This window comes from Lissotriton helveticus, chromosome 12 (assembly GCF_964261635.1).
Source record: "Lissotriton helveticus chromosome 12, aLisHel1.1, whole genome shotgun sequence".
NCBI lineage: Eukaryota > Metazoa > Chordata > Amphibia > Caudata > Salamandridae > Lissotriton > Lissotriton helveticus.
Window position 1 is genome coordinate 130,964,517 of NC_136073.1, and position 20,645 is coordinate 130,985,161.

The following is a 20,645-nucleotide window of genomic DNA, read 5'->3' on the forward strand; positions in this document are numbered from 1 at the left end:
TTACATATAATTAACCCCTAAGGTAGGCCCTAGGTAGTCCTAGGGGCATCATGCTATGTAAGTAAAAGGTAAGACATGTACTGTGGTAGTTTGCATGTCCTGGTAGTACCAAACAGTCTATTACATCTTTCACTACTGTGAGGTCTGCCCCTCTCATAGGTTAGCATTGGGTATTCCCTTATACTTTTTGGGGGGTAATTCCATATCAGAGAGGAGAAGCTTTATTTATTTATTGATAAATCCTATTTACTGGTAAGTTTGGATTTAACTTTACTATTTTATAAATGCCATTTTTAGAGAGTGAGCATTTCTCTGCACTTACTGCTCTATTTGCCTGAAAACCTGTCTCCAATTGACGTCTGGATTGGGCTGCGAGACAGCTACATTTGTGCATTCCCTCTAGACAGCCACAATACAGGTCACTCAACTGCAACTGCATTCATCTGCATTCTGATTGGCATGGGGGAGAGCTCCATTCCCCCACCGCAAATAGGTTCAAGAACGATAATTTATGTTAGTAGGTACAATATAGCTACATCTTATAATCATGTGTGTTAAAATAATTTGTCGTTAGATCGTTTAAATATTTTAAAGGATCTGTTTTTAATAGACATTTTACAAAAACAACTGGTACATTTGGTAATTCTGTAAAAGAAAAACCCAACTGCCGTGACATTGCCAACCACAATGCCGTGACTCGGATTCGAACCGAGGTTGCTGCGGCCACAACGCAGAGTACTAACCACTATACGATCACGGCGAGCTACTTGGGCTCAATAACATACAGTGACATGGAGAATTTATAATTCGGTACACTCAGGGAACTCCTGTGATAGGCTGAATGTGTTAATTGCTTCCTCATTCCTTATACAAAGGCTTTGTCTCCTCAGTGGTTGATAGGCTGAAACTGTTTCCTGGCCGCCTGCTTGTGAACTGCCAGGAGTCAAAGATCACACATACACTTGTGGGCCTGTGATGGGACACCAATTCAGAGAAACACACCTGGCGCAGATCTTCTATTCTGTCTAGTAGACCTGCATCTCCCCTGTACCTCCTCAAGCCATCTGTATGTGAAGCAAGAAAGAGTTAAGGAGCGGTCAATCTACACTTTTATAGGGAGGATGCTGCCGTGAGCTCCTCCCAGCTAATCACACAAACAGCAGTAAAGCAAGATAACTACACAGTTAGGGGGGACTGCATGGTTAGGTTTTTGAGGAATTATTGAAACTGACCTCAGTGACCCATGATCAGAGCTGTGGCTAATGACTGCGTGCCTAATTATGATGAAGCAAGCACCATGGCTCGTAGGGGCCCCACAACACGCTTTTCTTAGCTCATTGAATTCAAGTATAAACCTCTGCCATGTATGAGTGGTAAAGGCTTGTTAATTTTGTTGCTTTTCCAATTCACGTCTGACAACAAGATGAAGGAACATTGGGGCATCAGAAGCTTTGGAAAGTAGCCACCAACCTCAGAGAAAGAGAGAAAGAGGGAAAAGGCAGTGTGAGGTGTGAAGAAAACAGCAGCAGGTACAAGGAGCTCAAATGAGATTAATGGCACCTAAATAGAGCAGGTAAAGGAACAGTTACAAATCTAAGAAAAGGGAAAGAAAGACTAGGAAAAAAACACGGAAAGAGCCTGAAGATAAAATTCTCTTCCTGGGACAGCAGGCTAAGAGAAATTACACAGGGAGCAGTTAAGCTTGTAACTCGGGGAGAATAGAAAGGAAAATGCAGTTTTATGAAGTGTGTTTGCCTAATCCAGCAAGCACTTTTGTTTTATTTTTCTATTTGCTACTTTTATTGGTAAAGTAAGTTTCAAGTGCATGAATGGTATGACTGAGAGAGCCAGGGTATAATAATTTGAAGTGTTTGCACCAGCGCTAATGTAGGACGAGAGTTATAGCAAAGATATGAAAGGGGTAGCGATAATAAATATATGAAATGGCAATAGTGACAACAAAATAAGCCACCTATTTATAAAACTGACATGGAAGAAATTCTAAAGGTTAACTTCTGAAATTGTAGCCGATGTTAAAAAGTTTCTCGTCGTTGGCAGGATTCGACCTGCGCGGGGAGACCCCATTGGATTTCTAGTCCATCGCCTTAACCACTCGGCCACAGCAACTGACTGTAAGTTTTGTGCAAATAATCTGTATGGAAGTTTTCAAGGTGTCCCACAGCAAATTCCTGATATTCTGCAATGCACTTTTTAAAAATATTGTTTTTTTCAGCAGGCACATTCTCTCATAAAAACAAAAATTGCATGAGTATATCTCTAGTTTGGAAAAGGATAGGCTTTCATGCATACTCTCATGTGGCACTCAAGTTTTTGGGACCCTATTGGACTCTGTTTTCGTGCTGCTTTTAGTCTATGGCCCATATTACAGAAGTCTACCATCTTTGAGTATTTGAGGCTCCTTTGTAAGTGCTTTATCTTTTTTACTTGAAGAGCTATATAATAAAGGGGTCCGGGAAAGATTGCATTTATGGAAGATAAAAGAAGGCACACTTGTCTCACCAAATGCCGTAGAGAAACCTGATGTTTTACTCATGTTATCCTTAGTTCCTTTTTGTTAGACCTTGCATTCTTAAGGTGGTCTCAACCCTACCTTATTGCTTTTCACCTCCGCATTTTGCTGTATCTTTTTGTTGGCCTTAGGACTCTGATCACTTTATCGCTACTAATCAGAGCTGAAGTGCACGTGCTTCTTCCCTAATCATGTGTGTAATTGGAGTATACCTGACTGACAGATTTAATTTACTTGAAAGCCCCTTGTAAAGTGGTATACCATATACCCAGGGACAGATTGTGCCGCCCAAAGAAGTAGCATTTCAAACCTGTCTCAAGCCTGCTACTGCAGTGCCTGTGCTGCAGTGTACTGCCACTTCGACTTGCCATTTAAAACTACTTGCAAGCCTTAAACTCTAATTTTATTACATATAATTAACCCCTAAGGTAGGCCCTAGATAGTCCTAGGGGCATCATGCTATGTAAGTAAAAGGTAAGACATGTACTGTGGTAGTTTGCATGTCCTGGTAGTACCAAACAGTCTATTACATTTTTCACTAATGTGAGGTCTGCCCCTCTCATAGTTTAGCATTGGGTATTCCCTTATACTTTTTGGGGGGTAATTCCATATCAGAGAGGAGAAGCTTTATTTATTTATTGATAAATCCTATTTACTGGTGAGGTTGGATTTAACTTTACTATTTTATAAATGCCATTTTTGGAGAGTGAGCATTTCTCTGCACTTACTGCTCTATTTGCCTGAAAACCTGTCTCCAATTGACGTCTGGATTGGGCTGCGAGACAGCTACATTTGTGCATTCCCTCTAGACAGCCACAATACAGGTCACTCAACTGCAACTGCATTCATCTGCATTCTGATTGGCATGGGGGAGAGCTCCATTCCCCCACCGCAAATAGGTTCAAGAACGATAATTTATGTTAGTAGGTACAATATAGCTACATCTTATAATCATGTGTGTTAAAATAATTTGTCGTTAGATCGTTTAAATATTTTAAAGGATCTGTTTTTAATAGACATTTTACAAAAACAACTGGTACATTTGGTAATTCTGTAAAAGAAAAACCCAACTGCCGTGACATTGCCAACCACAATGCCGTGACTCGGATTCGAACCGAGGTTGCTGCGGCCACAACGCAGAGTACTAACCACTATACGATCACGGCGAGCTACTTGGGCTCAATAACATACAGTGACATGGAGAATTTATAATTCGGTACACTCAGGGAACTCCTGTGATAGGCTGAATGTGTTAATTGCTTCCTCATTCCTTATACAAAGGCTTTGTCTCCTCAGTGGTTGATAGGCTGAAACTGTTTCCTGGCCGCCTGCTTGTGAACTGCCAGGAGTCAAAGATCACACATACACTTGTGGGCCTGTGATGGGACACCAATTCAGAGAAACACACCTGGCGCAGATCTTCTATTCTGTCTAGTAGACCTGCATCTCCCCTGTACCTCCTCAAGCCATCTGTATGTGAAGCAAGAAAGAGTTAAGGAGCGGTCAATCTACACTTTTATAGGGAGGATGCTGCCGTGAGCTCCTCCCAGCTAATCACACAAACAGCAGTAAAGCAAGATAACTACACAGTTAGGGGGGACTGCATGGTTAGGTTTTTGAGGAATTATTGAAACTGACCTCAGTGACCCATGATCAGAGCTGTGGCTAATGACTGCGTGCCTAATTATGATGAAGCAAGCACCATGGCTCGTAGGGGCCCCACAACACGCTTTTCTTAGCTCATTGAATTCAAGTATAAACCTCTGCCATGTATGAGTGGTAAAGGCTTGTTAATTTTGTTGCTTTTCCAATTCACGTCTGACAACAAGATGAAGGAACATTGGGGCATCAGAAGCTTTGGAAAGTAGCCACCAACCTCAGAGAAAGAGAGAAAGAGGGAAAAGGCAGTGTGAGGTGTGAAGAAAACAGCAGCAGGTACAAGGAGCTCAAATGAGATTAATGGCACCTAAATAGAGCAGGTAAAGGAACAGTTACAAATCTAAGAAAAGGGAAAGAAAGACTAGGAAAAAAACACGGAAAGAGCCTGAAGATAAAATTCTCTTCCTGGGACAGCAGGCTAAGAGAAATTACACAGGGAGCAGTTAAGCTTGTAACTCGGGGAGAATAGAAAGGAAAATGCAGTTTTATGAAGTGTGTTTGCCTAATCCAGCAAGCACTTTTGTTTTATTTTTCTATTTGCTACTTTTATTGGTAAAGTAAGTTTCAAGTGCATGAATGGTATGACTGAGAGAGCCAGGGTATAATAATTTGAAGTGTTTGCACCAGCGCTAATGTAGGACGAGAGTTATAGCAAAGATATGAAAGGGGTAGCGATAATAAATATATGAAATGGCAATAGTGACAACAAAATAAGCCACCTATTTATAAAACTGACATGGAAGAAATTCTAAAGGTTAACTTCTGAAATTGTAGCCGATGTTAAAAAGTTTCTCGTCGTTGGCAGGATTCGACCTGCGCGGGGAGACCCCATTGGATTTCTAGTCCATCGCCTTAACCACTCGGCCACAGCAACTGACTGTAAGTTTTGTGCAAATAATCTGTATGGAAGTTTTCAAGGTGTCCCACAGCAAATTCCTGATATTCTGCAATGCACTTTTTAAAAATATTGTTTTTTTCAGCAGGCACATTCTCTCATAAAAACAAAAATTGCATGAGTATATCTCTAGTTTGGAAAAGGATAGGCTTTCATGCATACTCTCATGTGGCACTCAAGTTTTTGGGACCCTATTGGACTCTGTTTTCGTGCTGCTTTTAGTCTATGGCCCATATTACAGAAGTCTACCATCTTTGAGTATTTGAGGCTCCTTTGTAAGTGCTTTATCTTTTTTACTTGAAGAGCTATATAATAAAGGGGTCCGGGAAAGATTGCATTTATGGAAGATAAAAGAAGGCACACTTGTCTCACCAAATGCCGTAGAGAAACCTGATGTTTTACTCATGTTATCCTTAGTTCCTTTTTGTTAGACCTTGCATTCTTAAGGTGGTCTCAACCCTACCTTATTGCTTTTCACCTCCGCATTTTGCTGTATCTTTTTGTTGGCCTTAGGACTCTGATCACTTTATCGCTACTAATCAGAGCTGAAGTGCACGTGCTTCTTCCCTAATCATGTGTGTAATTGGAGTATACCTGACTGACAGATTTAATTTACTTGAAAGCCCCTTGTAAAGTGGTATACCATATACCCAGGGACAGATTGTGCCGCCCAAAGAAGTAGCATTTCAAACCTGTCTCAAGCCTGCTACTGCAGTGCCTGTGCTGCAGTGTACTGCCACTTCGACTTGCCATTTAAAACTACTTGCAAGCCTTAAACTCTAATTTTATTACATATAATTAACCCCTAAGGTAGGCCCTAGATAGTCCTAGGGGCATCATGCTATGTAAGTAAAAGGTAAGACATGTACTGTGGTAGTTTGCATGTCCTGGTAGTACCAAACAGTCTATTACATTTTTCACTAATGTGAGGTCTGCCCCTCTCATAGTTTAGCATTGGGTATTCCCTTATACTTTTTGGGGGGTAATTCCATATCAGAGAGGAGAAGCTTTATTTATTTATTGATAAATCCTATTTACTGGTGAGGTTGGATTTAACTTTACTATTTTATAAATGCCATTTTTGGAGAGTGAGCATTTCTCTGCACTTACTGCTCTATTTGCCTGAAAACCTGTCTCCAATTGATGTCTGGATTGGGCTGCGAGACAGCTACATTTGTGCATTCCCTTTAGACAGCCACAACACAGGTCACTCAACTGCAACTGCATTCATCTGCATTCTGATTGGCATGGGGGAGAGCTCCATTCCCCCCACCGCAAATAGGTTCAAGAACGATAATTTATGTCAGTAGGTACAATATAGCTACATCTTATAATCATGTGTGTTTAAATAATTTGTCGTTAGATCGTTTAAATATTTTAAAGGATCTGTTTTTAATAGACATTTTACAAAAACAACTGGTACATTTGGTAATTCTGTAAAAGAAAAACCCAACTGCCGTGACATTGCCAACCACAATGCCGTGACTCGGATTCGAACTGAGGTTGCTGAGGCCACAACGCAGAGTACTAACCACTATACGATCATGGCGAGCTACTTGGGCTCAATAATATACAGTGACATGGAGAATTTATAATTCGGAACACTCAGGGAACTCCTGTGACAGGCTGAATGTGTTCATTGCTTCCTCATTCCATATACAAAGGCTTTGTCTCCTCAGTGGTTGATAGGCTGAAACCGTTTCCTGGCCGCCTGCTTGTGAACTGCCAGGAGTCAAAGATCACACATACACTTGTGGGCCTGTGATGGGACACCAATGCAGAGAAACACACCTGGCGCAGATCTTCTATTCTGTCTAGTAGACCTGCATCTCCCCTGTACCTCCTCAAGCCATCTGTATGTGAAGCAAGAAAGAGTTAAGGAGCGGTCAATCTACACTTTTATAGGGAGGATGCTGCCGTGAGCTCCTCCCAGCTAATCACACAAACAGCAGTAAAGCAAGATAACTACACAGTTAGGGGGGACTGCATGGTTAGGTTTTTGAGGAATTATTGAAACTGACCTCAGTGACCCATGATCAGAGCTGTGGCTAATGACTGCGTGCCTAATTATGATGAAGCAAGCACCATGGCTCGTAGGGGCCCCACAACATGCTTTTCTTAGCTCATTGAATTCAAGTATAAACCTCTGCCATGTATGAGTGGTAAAGGCTTGTTAATTTTGTTGCTTTTCCAATTCACGTCTGACAACAAGATGAAGGAACATTGGGGCATCAGAAGCTTTGGAAAGTAGCCACCAACTTCAGAGAAAGAGAGAAAGAGGGAAAAGGCAGTGTGAGGTGTGAAGAAAACAGCAGCAGGTACAAGGAGCTCAAATGAGATTAATGGCACCTAAATAGAGCAGGTAAAGGAACAGTTACAAATCTAAGAAAAGGGAAAGAAAGACTAGGAAAAAAACACGGAAAGAGCCTGAAGATAAAATTCTCTTCATGGGACAGCAGGCTAAGAGAAATTACACAGGGAGCAGTTAAGCTTGTAACTCGGGGAGAATAGAAAGGAAAATGCAGTTTTATGAAGTGTGTTTGCCTAATCCAGCAAGCACTTTTGTTTTATTTTTCTATTTGCTACTTTTATTGGTAAAGTAAGTTTCAAGTGCATGAATGGTATGACTGAGAGAGCCAGGGTATAATAATTTGAAGTGTTTGCACCAGCGCTAATGTAGGACGAGAGTTATAGCAAAGATATGAAAGGGGTAGCGATAATAAATATATGAAATGGCAATAGTGACAACAAAATAAGCCACCTATTTATAAAACTGACATGGAAGAAATTCTAAAGGTTAACTTCTGAAATTGTAGCCGATGTTAAAAAGTTTCTCGTCGTTGGCAGGATTCGACCTGCGCGGGGAGACCCCATTTGGATTTCTAGTCCATCGCCTTAACCACTCGGCCACAACAACTGAATGTAAGTTTTGTACAAATAATCTGTATGAAAGTTTTCAAGGTGTCCCACAGCAAATTCCTGATATTCTGCAATGCACTTTTTAAAAATATTGTTTTTTTCAGCAGGCACATTCTCTCATAAAAACAAAAATTGCATGAGTATATCTCTAGTTTGGAAAAGGATAGGCTTTCATGCATACTCTCATGTGGCACTCAAGTTTTTGGGACCCTATTGGACTCTGTTTTCGTGCTGCTTTTAGTCTATGGCCCATATTACAGAAGTCTACCATCTTTGAGTATTTGAGGCTCCTTTGTAAGTGCTTTATCTTTTTTACTTGAAGAGCTATATAATAAAGGGGTCCGGGAAAGATTGCATTTATGGAAGATAAAAGAAGGCACACTTTTCTCACCAAATGCCGTAGAGAAACCTGATGTTTTACTCGTGTTATCCTTAGTTCGTTTTTGTTAGACCTTGCATTCTTAAGGTGGTCTCAACCCTACCTTATTGCTTTTCACCTACGCATTTTGCTGTATCTTTTTGTTGGTCTTAGGACTCTGATCACTTTATCGCTACTAATCAGTGCTGAAGTGCACGTGCTTCTTCCCTAATCATGTGTGTAATTGGAGTATACCTGACTGACAGATTTAATGTACTTGAAAGCCCCTTGTAAAGTGGTATACCATATACCCAGGGACTGATTGTGCCACCCAAAGAAGTAGCATTTCAAACCTGTCTCAAGCCTGCTACTGCAGTGCCTGTGCTGCAGTGTACTGCCACTTCGACTTGCCATTTAAAACTACTTGCCAAGCCCTAAACTCCAATTTTATTACATATAATTAACCCGTAAGGTATGCCCTAGGTAGTCCTAGGGGCATCATGCTATGTAAGTAAAAGGTAAGACATGTACTGTGGTAGTTTGCATGTCCTGGTAGTACAAAACAGTCTATTACATTTTTTACTACTGTGAGGTCTGCCCCTCTCATAGGTTAGCATTGGGTATTCCCTTATACTTTTTGGGGGGTAATTCCATATCAGAGAGGAGAAGCTTTATTTATTTATTGATAAATCCTATTTACTGGTGAGGTTGGATTTAACTTTACTATTTTATAAATGCCATTTTTAGAGAGTGAGCATTTCTCTGCACTTACTGCTCTATTTGCCTGAAAACCTGTCTCCAATTGACGTCTGGATTAGGCTGCGAGACAGCTACATTTGTGCATTCCCTCTAGACAGCCACAACACAGGTCACTCAACTGCAACTGCATTCATCTGCATTCTGATTGGCATGGGGGAGAGCTCCATTCCCCCCACCGCAAATAGGTTCAAGAACGATAATTTATGTCAGTAGGTTCAATATAGCTACATCTTATAATCATGTGTGTTTAAATAATTTGTCGTTAGATCGTTTAAATATTTTAAAGGATCTGTTTTTAATAGACATTTTACAAAAACAACTGGTACATTTGGTAATTCTGTAAAAGAAAAACCCAACTGCCGTGACATTGCCAACCACAATGCCGTGACTCGGATTCGAACCAAGGTTGCTGCGGCCACAACGCAGAGTACTAACCACTATACGATCACGGCGAGCTACTTGGGCTCAATAACATACAGTGACATGGAGAATTTATAATTCGGAACACTCAGGGAACTCCTGTGATAGGCTGAATGTGTTCATTGCTTCCTCATTCCTTATACAAAGGCTTTGTCTCCTCAGTGGTTGATAGGCTGAAACCGTTTCCTGGCCGCCTGCTTGTGAACTGCCAGGAGTCAAAGATCACACATACACTTGTGGGCCTGTGATGGGACACCAATGCAGAGAAACACACCTGGCGCAGATCTTCTATTCTGTCTATTAGACCTGCATCTCCCCTGTACCTCCTCAAGCCATCTGTATTTGAAGCAAGAAAGAGTTAAGGAGCGGTCCATCTACACTTTTATAGGGAGGATGCTGCCGTGAGTTCCTCCCAGCTAATCACAAAAACAGCAGTACAGCAAGATAACTACACAGTTAGGGGGGACTGCATGGTTAGGTTTTTGTGGAATTATTGAAACTGACCTCAGTGACCCATGATCAGAGCTGTGGGTAATGACTGCGTGCCTAAATATGATGAAGCAAGCACCATGGCTCGTAGGGGCCCCACAACACGCTTTTCTTAGCTCACTGAATTAAAGTATAAACCTCTGCCATGTATGAGTGGTAAAGGCTTGTTAATTTGGTTTCTTTTCCTATTCACGTCTGACAACAAGATGAAGGAACATTGGGGCATCAGAAGCTTTGGAAAGTAGCCACCAACCTCAAAGAAAGAGAGAAAGAGGGAAAAGGCAGTATGAGGTGTGGAGAAAACAGCAGCAGGTACAAGGAGCTCAAATGAGATTAATGGCGCCTAAATAGAGCACGTAAAGGAACAGTTACAAATCTAAGAAAAGGGAAAGAAAGACTAGGAAAAAAACACGGAAAGACCCTGTAGATAAAATTCTCTTCCTTGGACAGCAGGCTAAGAGAAATTACACAGGGAGCAGTTAAGCTTGTAACACGGGGAGAATAGAAAAGAAAATGCAGTTTTATGAAGTGTGTTTGCCTAATCCAGCAAGCACTTTTGTTTTATTTTTCTATTTGCTTCTTTTATTGGTAAAGTAAGTTTCAAGTGTATGAATGGTATGACTGAGAGAGCCAGGGTATAATAATTTGAAGTGTTTGCACCAGCGCTAATGTAGGACGAGAGTTATAGCAACTATATGAAAGGGGTAGCGATAATAAATATGTGAAAGGGCAATAGTGACACCAAAATAAGCCACCTATTTATAAAACTGACATGGAAGAAATTCTAAAGGTTAACTTCTGAAATTGTAGCCGATGTTAAAAAGTTTCTCGTTGTTGGCAGGATTCGAACATGCGCGGGTAGACCCCAATGTATTTCTAGCCCATCGCCTTAAACACTCGGCCACAACAACTGACTGTAAGTATTGTGCAAATAATCTGTATGAAAGTTTTCAAGGTGTCCCACAGCAAGTTCCTGATATTCTGCAATGCACTTTTTAAAAATAATGTTTTTTTCAGCAGGCACATTCTCTCCTAAAAACAAAAATTGCATGAGTATATCTCTAGTTCGGAAAAGGATAGGCTTTCATGCATACTCTTATGAGGCATTCAAGTTTTTGGGACCCTATTGCACTCTGTTTTCGTGCTGCTTTTAGTCTATGGCCCATATTACAGAAGTCTACCATCTTTGAGTATTTGAGGCTCCTTTGTAAGTGCTTTATATTTTTTACTTGAAGAGCTATATAATAAAGGGGTCCGGGAAAGATTGCATTTATGGAAGATAAAAGAAGGCACACTTTTCTCACCAAATGCCGTAGAGAAACCTGATGTTTTACTCATGTTATCCTTAGTTCGTTTTTGTTAGACCTTGCATTCTTAAGGTGGTCTCAACCCTACCTTATTGCTTTTCACCTACGCATTTTGCTGTATCTTTTTGTTGGCATTAGGACTCTGATCACTTTATCGCTACTAATCAGTGCTGAAGTGCACGTGCTTCTTCTCTAATCATGTGTGTAATTGGAGTATACCTGACTGACAGATTTAATGTACTTGAAAGCCCCTTGTAAATTGGTATACCATATACCCAGGGACTGATTGTGCCGCCCAAAGAAGTAGCATTTCAAACCTGTCTCAAGCCTGCTACTGCAGTGCCTGTGCTGCAGTGTACTGCCACTTCGACTTGCCATTTAAAACTACTTGCCAAGCCTTAAACTCCAATTTTATTACATATAATTAACCCGTAAGGTATGCCCTAGGTAGTCCTAGGGGCATCATGCTATGTAAGTAAAAGGTAAGACATGTACTGTGGTAGTTTGCATGTCCTGGTAGTACAAAACAGTCTATTACATTTTTTACTACTGTGAGGTCTGCCCCTCTCATAGGTTAGCATTGGGTATTCCCTTATACTTTTTGGGGGGTAATTCCATAGCAGAGAGGAGAAGCTTTATTTATTTATTGATAAATCCTATTTACTAGTGAGGTTGGATTTAACTTTACTATTTTATAAATGCCATTTTTAGAGAGTGAGCATTTCTCTGCACTTACTGCTCTATTTGCCTGAAAACCTGTCTCCAATTGACGTCTGGATTAGGCTGCGAGACAGCTACATTTGTGCATTCCCTCTAGACAGCCACAACACAGGTCACTCAACTGCAACTGCATTCATCTGCATTCTGATTGGCATGGGGGAGAGCTCCATTCCCCCCACCGCAAATAGGTTCAAGAACGATAATTTATGTCAGTAGGTTCAATATAGCTACATCTTATAATCATGTGTGTTTAAATAATTTGTCGTTAGATCGTTTAAATATTTTAAAGGATCTGTTTTTAATAGACATTTTACAAAACAAACTGGTACATTTGGTAATTCTGTAAAAGAAAAACCCAACTGCCGTGACATTGCCGTGACTCGGATTCGAAACAAGGTTGCTGCGGCCACAACGCAGAGTACTAACCACTATACGATCACGGCGAGCTACTTGAGCTCAATAACATACAGTGACATGGAGAATTTATAATTCGGAACACTCAGGGAACTCCTGTGATAGGCTGAATGTGTTCATTGCTTCCTCATTCCTTATACAAAGGCTTTGTCTCCTCAGTGGTTAATAGGCTGAAACCGTTTCCTGGCCGCCTGCTTGTGAACTGCCAGGAGTCAAAGATCACACATACACTTGTGGGCCTGTGATGGGACACCAATTCAGAGAAACACACCTGGCGCAGATCTTCTATTCTGTCTAGTAGAACTGCATCTCCCCTGTACCTCCTCAAGCCATCTGTATGTGAAGCAAAAAGAGTTAAGGAGCGGTCCATCTACACTTTTATAGGGAGGATGCTGCCGTGAGCTCCTCCCAGCTAATCACACAAACAGCAGTAAAGCAAGATAACTACACAGTTAGGGGGGACTGCATGGTTAGGTTTTTGAGGAATTATTGAAACTGACCTCAGTGACCCATGATCAGAGCTGTGGCTAATGACTGCGTGCCTAATTATGATGAAGCAAGCACCATGGCTCATAGGGGCCCCACAACACGCTTTTCTTAGCGCATTGAATTAAAGTATAAACTTCTGCCATGTATGAGTGGTAAAGGCTTGTTAATTTGGTTGCTTTTCCAATTCACGTCTGACAACAAGATGAAGGAACATTGGGGCATCAGAAGCTTTGGAAAGTAGCCACCAACCTCAGAGAAAGAGAGAAAGAGGGAAAAGGCAGTATGAGGTGTGGAGAAAACAGCAGCAGGTACAAGGAGCTCAAATGAGATTAATGGCGCCTAAATAGAGCACATAAAGGAACAGTTACAAATCTAAGAAAAGGGAAAGAAAGACTAGGAAAAAAACACGGAAAGAGCCTGTAGATAAAATTCTCTTCCTGGGACAGCAGGCTAAGAGAAATTACACAGGGAGCAGTTATGCTTGTAACACGGGGAGAATAGAAAAGAAAATGCAGTTTTATGAAGTGTGTTTGCCTAATCCAGCAAGCACTTTTGTTTTATTTTTCTATTTGCTTCTTTTATTGGTAAAGTAAGTTTCAAGTGCATGAATGGTATGACTGAGAGAGCCAGGGTATAATAATTTGAAGTGTTTGCACCAGCGCTAATGTAGGACGAGAGTTAAAGCAAAGATATGAAAGGGGTAGCGATAATAAATATGTGAAAGGGCAATAGTGACACCAAAATAAGCCACCTATTTATAAAACTGACATGGAAGAAATTCTAAAGGTTAACTTCTGAAATTGTAGCCGATGTTAAAATGTTTCTCTTTGTTGGCAGGATTCGAACCTGCGCGGGGGGACCCCAATGGATTTCTAGTCCATCGCCTTAACCACTCGGCCACAACTGACTGTAAGGTTTGTGCAAATAATCTGTATGAAAGTTATCAAGGTGTCCCACAGCAAATTCCTGGTATTCTGCAATGCACTTTTTAAAAATAATGTTTTTTTCAGCAGGCACATTCTCTCATAAAAACAAAAATTGCATGAGTATATCTCTAGTTTGGAAAAGGATAGGCTTTCATGCATACTCTCATGTGGCACTCGAGTTTTTGGGACCCTATTGCACTCTGTTTTCGTGCTGCTTTTAGTCTATGGCCCATATTACAGAAGTCTACCATCTTTGAGTATTTGAGGCTCCTTTGTAAGTGCTTTATCTTTTTTACTTGAAGAGCTATATAATAAAGGGGTCAGGGAAAGATTGCATTTATGGAAGATAAAAGAAGGCACACTTGTCTCACCAAATGCCGTAGAGAAACCTGATGTTTTACTCATGTTATCCTTAGTTTGTTTTTGTTAGACCTTGCATTCTTAAGGTGGCCTCAACCCTACCTTATTGCTTTTCACCTACGCATTTTGCTGTATCTTTTTGTTGGCTTTAGGACTCTGATCACTTTATCGCTACTAATCAGTGCTGAAGTGCACGTGCTTCTTCCCTAATCATGTGTGTAATTGGAGTATACCTGACAGACAGATTTAATTTACTTGAAAGCCCCTTGTAAAGTGGTATACCATATACCTTGGGACTGATTGTGCCGCCCAAAGAAGTAGCATTTCAAACCTGTCTCAAGCCTGCTACTGCAGTGCCTGTGCTGCAGTGTGCTGCCACTTCGACTTGCCATTTAAAACTACTTGCCAAGCCTTAAACTCCAATTTTATTACATATAATTAACCCCTAAGGTAGTCCCTAGGTAGTCCTAGGGGCATCATGCTATGTAAGTAAAAGGTAAGACATGAACTGTGGTAGTTTGCATGTCCTGGTAGTACCAAACAGTCTATTACATTTTTCACTACTGTGAGGTCTGCCCCTCTTATAGGTTAGCATTGGGTATTCCCTTATACTTTTTTGGGGGTAATTCCATATCAGAGAGGAGAAGCTTTATTTATTTATTGATAAATCCTATTTACTGGTGAGGTTGGATTTAACTTTACTATTTTATAAATGCCATTTTTAGAGAGTGAGCATTTCTCTGCACTTACGGCTCTATTTGCCTGAAAACCTGTCTCCAATTGACGTCTGGATTGGGCTGCGAGACAGCTACATTTGTGCATTCCCTCTAGACAGCCACAACACAGGTCACTCAACTGCAACTGCATTCATCTGCATTCTGATTGGCATGGGGGAGAGCTCCATTCCCCCCACCGCAAATAGGTTCAAGAACGATAATTTATGTCAGTAGGTACAATACAGCTACATCTTATAATCATGTGTGTTTAAATAATTTGTCGTTAGATCGTTTAAATATTTTAAAGGATCTGTTTTTAATAGACATTTTACAAAAACAACTGGTACATTTGGTAATTCTGTAAAAGAAAAAGCCAACTGCCGTGACATTGCCAACCACAATGCTGTGACTCGGATTCGAACCGAGGTTGCTGCGGCCACAACGCAGAGTACTAACCACTATACGATCACGGCGAGCTACTTGGGCTCAATAACGTTCAGTGACATGGAGAATTTATAATTCGGAACACTAAGGGAACTCCTTTGATAGGCTGATTGTGTTCATTGCTTCCTCTTTCCTTATACAAAGGCTTTGTCTCTTCAGTGGTTGATAGGCTGAAACCGTTTCCTGGCCGCCTGCTTGTGAAATGCCAGGAGTCAAAGATGACACATACACTTGTGGGCCTGTGATGGGACACCAATGCAGAGAAACACACCTGGCGCAGATCTTCTATTCTGTCTAGTAGACCTGCATCTCCCTTGTACCTCCTCATGCCATCTGTATGTGAAGCAAGAAAGAGTTAAGGCGCGGTCCATCTACACTTTTATAGGGAGGATGCTGCCGTGAGCTCCTCCCAGCTAATCACACAAACAGCAGTAAAGCAAGATAACTACACAGTTAGGGGGGACTGCATGGTTAGGTTTTTGAGGAATTATTGAAACTGACCTCAGTGACCCATGATCAGAGCTGTGGCTAATGACTGCGTGCCTAATTATGATGAAGCAAGCACCATGGCTCGTAGGGGCCCCACAACACGCTTTTCTTAGCTCATTGAATTCAAGTATAAACCTCTGCCATGTATGAGTGGTAAAGGCTTGTTAATTTTGTTGCTTTTCCAATTCACGTCTGACAACAAGATGAAGGAACATTGGGGCATCAGAAGCTTTGGAAAGTAGCCACCAACCTCAGAGAAAGAGAGAAAGAGGGAAAAGGCAGTGTGAGGTGTGAAGAAAACAGCAGCAGGTACAAGGAGCTCAAATGAGATTAATGGCACCTAAATAGAGCAGGTAAAGGAACAGTTACAAATCTAAGAAAAGGGAAAGAAAGACTAGGAAAAAAACATGGAAAGAGCCTGAAGATAAAATTCTCTTCCTGGGACAGCAGGCTAAGAGAAATTACACAGGGAGCAGTTAAGCTTGTAACTCGGGGAGAATAGAAAGGAAAATGCAGTTTTATGAAGTGTGTTTGCCTAATCCAGCAAGCACTTTTGTTTTATTTTTCTATTTGCTACTTTTATTGGTAAAGTAAGTTTCAAGTGCATGAATGGTATGACTGAGAGAGCCAGGGTATAATAATTTGAAGTGTTTGCACCAGCGCTAATGTAGGACGAGAGTTATAGCAAAGATATGAAAGGGGTAGCGATAATAAATATATGAAATGGCAATAGTGACAACAAAATAAGCCACCTATTTATAAAACTGACATGGAAGAAATTCTAAAGGATAACTTCTGAAATTGTAGCCGATGTTAAAAAGTTTCTCGTCGTTGGCAGGATTCGACCTGCGCGGGGAGACCCCATTGGATTTCTAGTCCATCGCCTTAACCACTCGGCCACAACAACTGAATGTAAGTTTTGTACAAATAATCTATATGAAAGTTTTCAAGGTGTCCCACAGCAAATTCCTGATATTCTGCAATGCACTTTTTAAAAATAATGTTTTTTTCAGCAGGCACATTCTCTCCTAAAAACAAAAATAAGGCTACATCTTATAATCATGTGTGTTTAAATAATTTGTCGTTAGATCGTTTAAATATTTTAAAGGATCTGTTTTTAATAGACATTTTACAAAAACAACTAGTACATTTGGTAATTCTGTAAAAGAAAAACCCAACTGCCGTGACATTGCCAACCACAATGCCGTTACTCGGATTCGAACCGAGGTTGCTGCGGCCACAACGCAGAGTACTAACCACTATACGATCACGGCGAGCTACTTGGGCTCATTAACATACAGTGACATGGAGAATTTATAATTCGGAACACTCAGGGAACTCCTGTGATAGGCTGAATGTGTTCATTGCTTCCTCATTCCTTATACAAAGGCTTTGTCTCCTCAGTGGTTGATAGGCTGAAACCGTTTCCTGGCCGCCTGCTTGTGAACTGCCAGAAGTCAAAGATCACACATACACTTGTGGGCCTGTGATGGGACACCAATGCAGAGAAACACACCTGGCACAGATCTTCTATTCTGTCTATTAGATCTGCATCTCCCCTGTACCTCCTCAAGCCATCTGTATGTGAAGCAAGAAAAAGTTATGGAGCGGTCCATCTACACTTTTATAGGGAGGATGCTGCAGTGAGCTCCTCCCAGCTAATCACACAAACAGCAGTAAAGCAAGATAACTACACAGTTAGGGGGGACTGCATGGTTAGGTTTTTGAGGAATTATTGAAACTGACCTCAGTGACCCATGATCAGAGCTGTGGCTAATGACTGCGTGCCTAATTATGATGAAGCAAGCACCATGGCTCATAGGGGCCCCACAACACGCTTTTCTTAGCGCATTGAATTAAAGTATAAACTTCTGCCATGTATGAGTGGTAAAGGCTTGTTAATTTGGTTGCTTTTCCAATTCACGTCTGACAACAAGATGAAGGAACATTGGGGCATCAGAAGCTTTGGAAAGTAGCCACCAACCTCAGAGAAAGAGAGAAAGAGGGAAAAGGCAGTATGAGGTGTGGAGAAAACAGCAGCAGGTACAAGGAGCTCAAATGAGATTAATGGCGCCTAAATAGAGCACATAAAGGAACAGTTACAAATCTAAGAAAAGGGAAAGAAAGACTAGGAAAAAAACACGGAAAGAGCCTGTAGGTAAAATTCTCTTCCTGGGACAGCAGGCTAAGAGAAATTACACAGGGAGCAGTTAAGCTTGTAACACGGGGAGAATAGAAAAGAAAATGCAGTTTTATGAAGTGTGTTTGCCTAATCCAGCAAGCACTTTTGTTTTATTTTTCTATTTGCTTCTTTTATTGGTAAAGTAAGTTTCAAGTGCATGAATGGTATGACTGAGAGAGCCAGGGTATAATAATTTGAAGTGTTTGCACCAACGCTAATGTAGGACGAGAGTTAAAGCAAAGATATGAAAGGGGTAGCGATAATAAATATGTGAAAGGGCAATAGTGACACCAAAATAAGCCACCTATTTATAAAACTGACATGGAAGAAATTCTAAAGGTTAACTTCTGAAATTGTAGCCGATGTTAAAATGTTTCTCGTTGTTGGCAGGATTCGAACCTGCGCGGGGAGACCCCAATGGATTTCTAGTCCATCGCCTTAACCACTCGGCCACAACTGACTGTAAGGTTTGTGCAAATAATCTGTATGAAAGTTTTCAAGGTGTCCCACAGCAAATTCCTGGTATTCTGCAATGCACTTTTTAAAAATAATGTTTTTTTCAGCAGGCACATTCTCTCATAAAAACAAACATTGCATGAGTATATCTCTAGTTTGGAAAAGGATAGGCTTTCATGCATACTCTCATGTGGCACTCAAGTTTTTGGGACCCTATTGCACTCTGTTTTCGTGCTGCTTTTAGTCAATGGCCCATATTACAGAAGTCTACCATCTTTGAGTATTTGAGGCTCCTTTGTAAGTGCTTTATCTTTTTTACTTGAAGAGCTATATAATAAAGGGTTCAGGGAAAGATTGCATTTATGGAAGATAAAAGAAGGCACACTTGTCTCACCAAATGCCGTAGAGAAACCTGATGTTTTACTCCTGTTATCCTTAGTTTGTTTTTGTTAGACCTTGCAGTCTTAAGGTGGCCTCAACCCTACCTTATTGCTTTTCACCTACGCATTTTGCTGTATCTTTTTGTTGGCTTTAGGACTCTGATCACTTTATCGCTACTAATCAGTGCTGAAGTGCACGTGCTTCTTCCCTAATCATGTGTGTAATTGGAGTATACCTGACAGACAGATTTAATTTACTTGAAAGCCCCTTGTAAAGTGGTATACCATATACCTTGGGACTGATTGTGCCGCCCAAAGAAGTAGCATTTCAAACCTGTCTCAAGCCTGCTACTGCAGTGCCTGTGCTGCAGTGTGCTGCCACTTCGACTTGCCATTTAAAACTACTTGCCAAGCCTTAAACTCCAATTTTATTACATATAATTAACCCCTAAGGTAGGCCCTAGGTAGTCCTAGGGGCATCATGCTATGTAAGTAAAAGGTAAGACATGAACTGTGGTAGTTTGCATGTCCTGGTAGTACCAAACAGTCTATTACATTTTTCACTACTGTGAGGTCTGCCCCTCTTATAGGTTAGCATTGAGTATTCCCTTATACTTTTTTGGGGGTAATTCCATATCAGAGAGGAGAAGCCGTATTTATTTATTGATAAATCCTATTTACTGGTGAGGTTGGATTTAACTTTACTATTTTATAAATGCCATTTTTAGAGAGTGAGCATTTCTCTGCACTTACGGCTCTATTTGCCTGAAAACCTGTCTCCAATTGACGTCTGGATTGGGCTGCGAGACAGCTACATTTGTGCATTCCCTCTAGACAGCCACAACACAGGTCACTCAACTGCAACTGCATTCATCTGCATTCTGATTGGCATGGGGGAGAGCTCCATTCCCCCCACCGCAAATAGGTTCAAGAACGATAATTTATGTCAGTAGGTACAATACAGCTACATCTTATAATCATGTGTGTTTAAATAATTTGTCGTTAGATCGTTTAAATATTTTAAAGGATCTGTTTTTAATAGACATTTTACAAAAACAACTGGTACATTTGGTAATTCTGTAAAAGAAAAAGCCAACTGCCGTGACATTGCCAACCACAATGCCGTGACTCGGATTCGAACCGAGGTTGCTGCGGCCACAACGCAGAGTACTAACCACTATACGATCACGGCGAGCTACTTGGGCTCAATAACGTTCAGTGACATGGAGAATTTATAATTCGGAACACTAAGGGAACTCCTTTGATAGGCTGATTGTGTTCATTGCTTCCTCTTTCCTTATACAAAGGCTTTGTCTCTTCAGTGGTTGATAGGCTGAAACCGTTTCCTGGCCGCCTGCTTGTGAACTGCCAGGAGTCAAAGATCACACATACACTTGTAGGCCTGTGATGGGACACCAATTCAGAGAAACACACCTGGCGCAGATCTTCTATTCTGTCTAGTAGAACTGCATCTCCCCTGTACCTCCTCAAGCCATCTGTATGTGAAGCAAGAAAGAGTTAAGGAGCGGTCCATCTACACTTTTATAGGGAGGATGCTGCCGTGAGCTCCTCCCAGCTAATCACCCTCACCAAAATGGAAGCTCTTCATTTAGTGTGATTTCAGTGTTTACAGTGGTATTCATTTACCATTAAAACATAGTATTCATTTAGTATGCATGAAGACTAAGTAGTATGCCCACAAGCCGAAATATGCTAATGAGGGAATACTAGTT

General features: G+C 41.0%; 7 non-coding genes across 7 annotated transcripts; all 7 read right to left on the reverse strand.

The window, feature by feature from the left end:
- Positions 1-688: 688 nt before the first annotated feature.
- Positions 689-760, reverse strand: TRNAH-GUG (transfer RNA histidin (anticodon GUG)). The gene has a single exon. It is a non-coding gene; the product is annotated as a tRNA-His (tRNA).
- A 2,864-nt stretch (positions 761-3,624) lies between these two features.
- TRNAH-GUG (transfer RNA histidin (anticodon GUG)) lies at positions 3,625-3,696 on the reverse strand. Its single transcript has one exon. It is a non-coding gene; the product is annotated as a tRNA-His (tRNA).
- Positions 3,697-9,500: 5,804 nt separating this feature from the next.
- Positions 9,501-9,572, reverse strand: TRNAH-GUG (transfer RNA histidin (anticodon GUG)). Its single transcript has one exon. It is a non-coding gene; the product is annotated as a tRNA-His (tRNA).
- Positions 9,573-13,784: 4,212 nt separating this feature from the next.
- Positions 13,785-13,866, reverse strand: TRNAS-AGA (transfer RNA serine (anticodon AGA)). The gene has a single exon. It is a non-coding gene; the product is annotated as a tRNA-Ser (tRNA).
- A 2,854-nt stretch (positions 13,867-16,720) lies between these two features.
- On the reverse strand, positions 16,721-16,801 carry TRNAS-AGA (transfer RNA serine (anticodon AGA)). The gene has a single exon. It is a non-coding gene; the product is annotated as a tRNA-Ser (tRNA).
- Positions 16,802-18,454: 1,653 nt separating this feature from the next.
- Positions 18,455-18,537, reverse strand: TRNAS-AGA (transfer RNA serine (anticodon AGA)). The gene has a single exon. It is a non-coding gene; the product is annotated as a tRNA-Ser (tRNA).
- A 1,495-nt stretch (positions 18,538-20,032) lies between these two features.
- Positions 20,033-20,104, reverse strand: TRNAH-GUG (transfer RNA histidin (anticodon GUG)). The gene has a single exon. It is a non-coding gene; the product is annotated as a tRNA-His (tRNA).
- Positions 20,105-20,645: the final 541 nt, after the last annotated feature.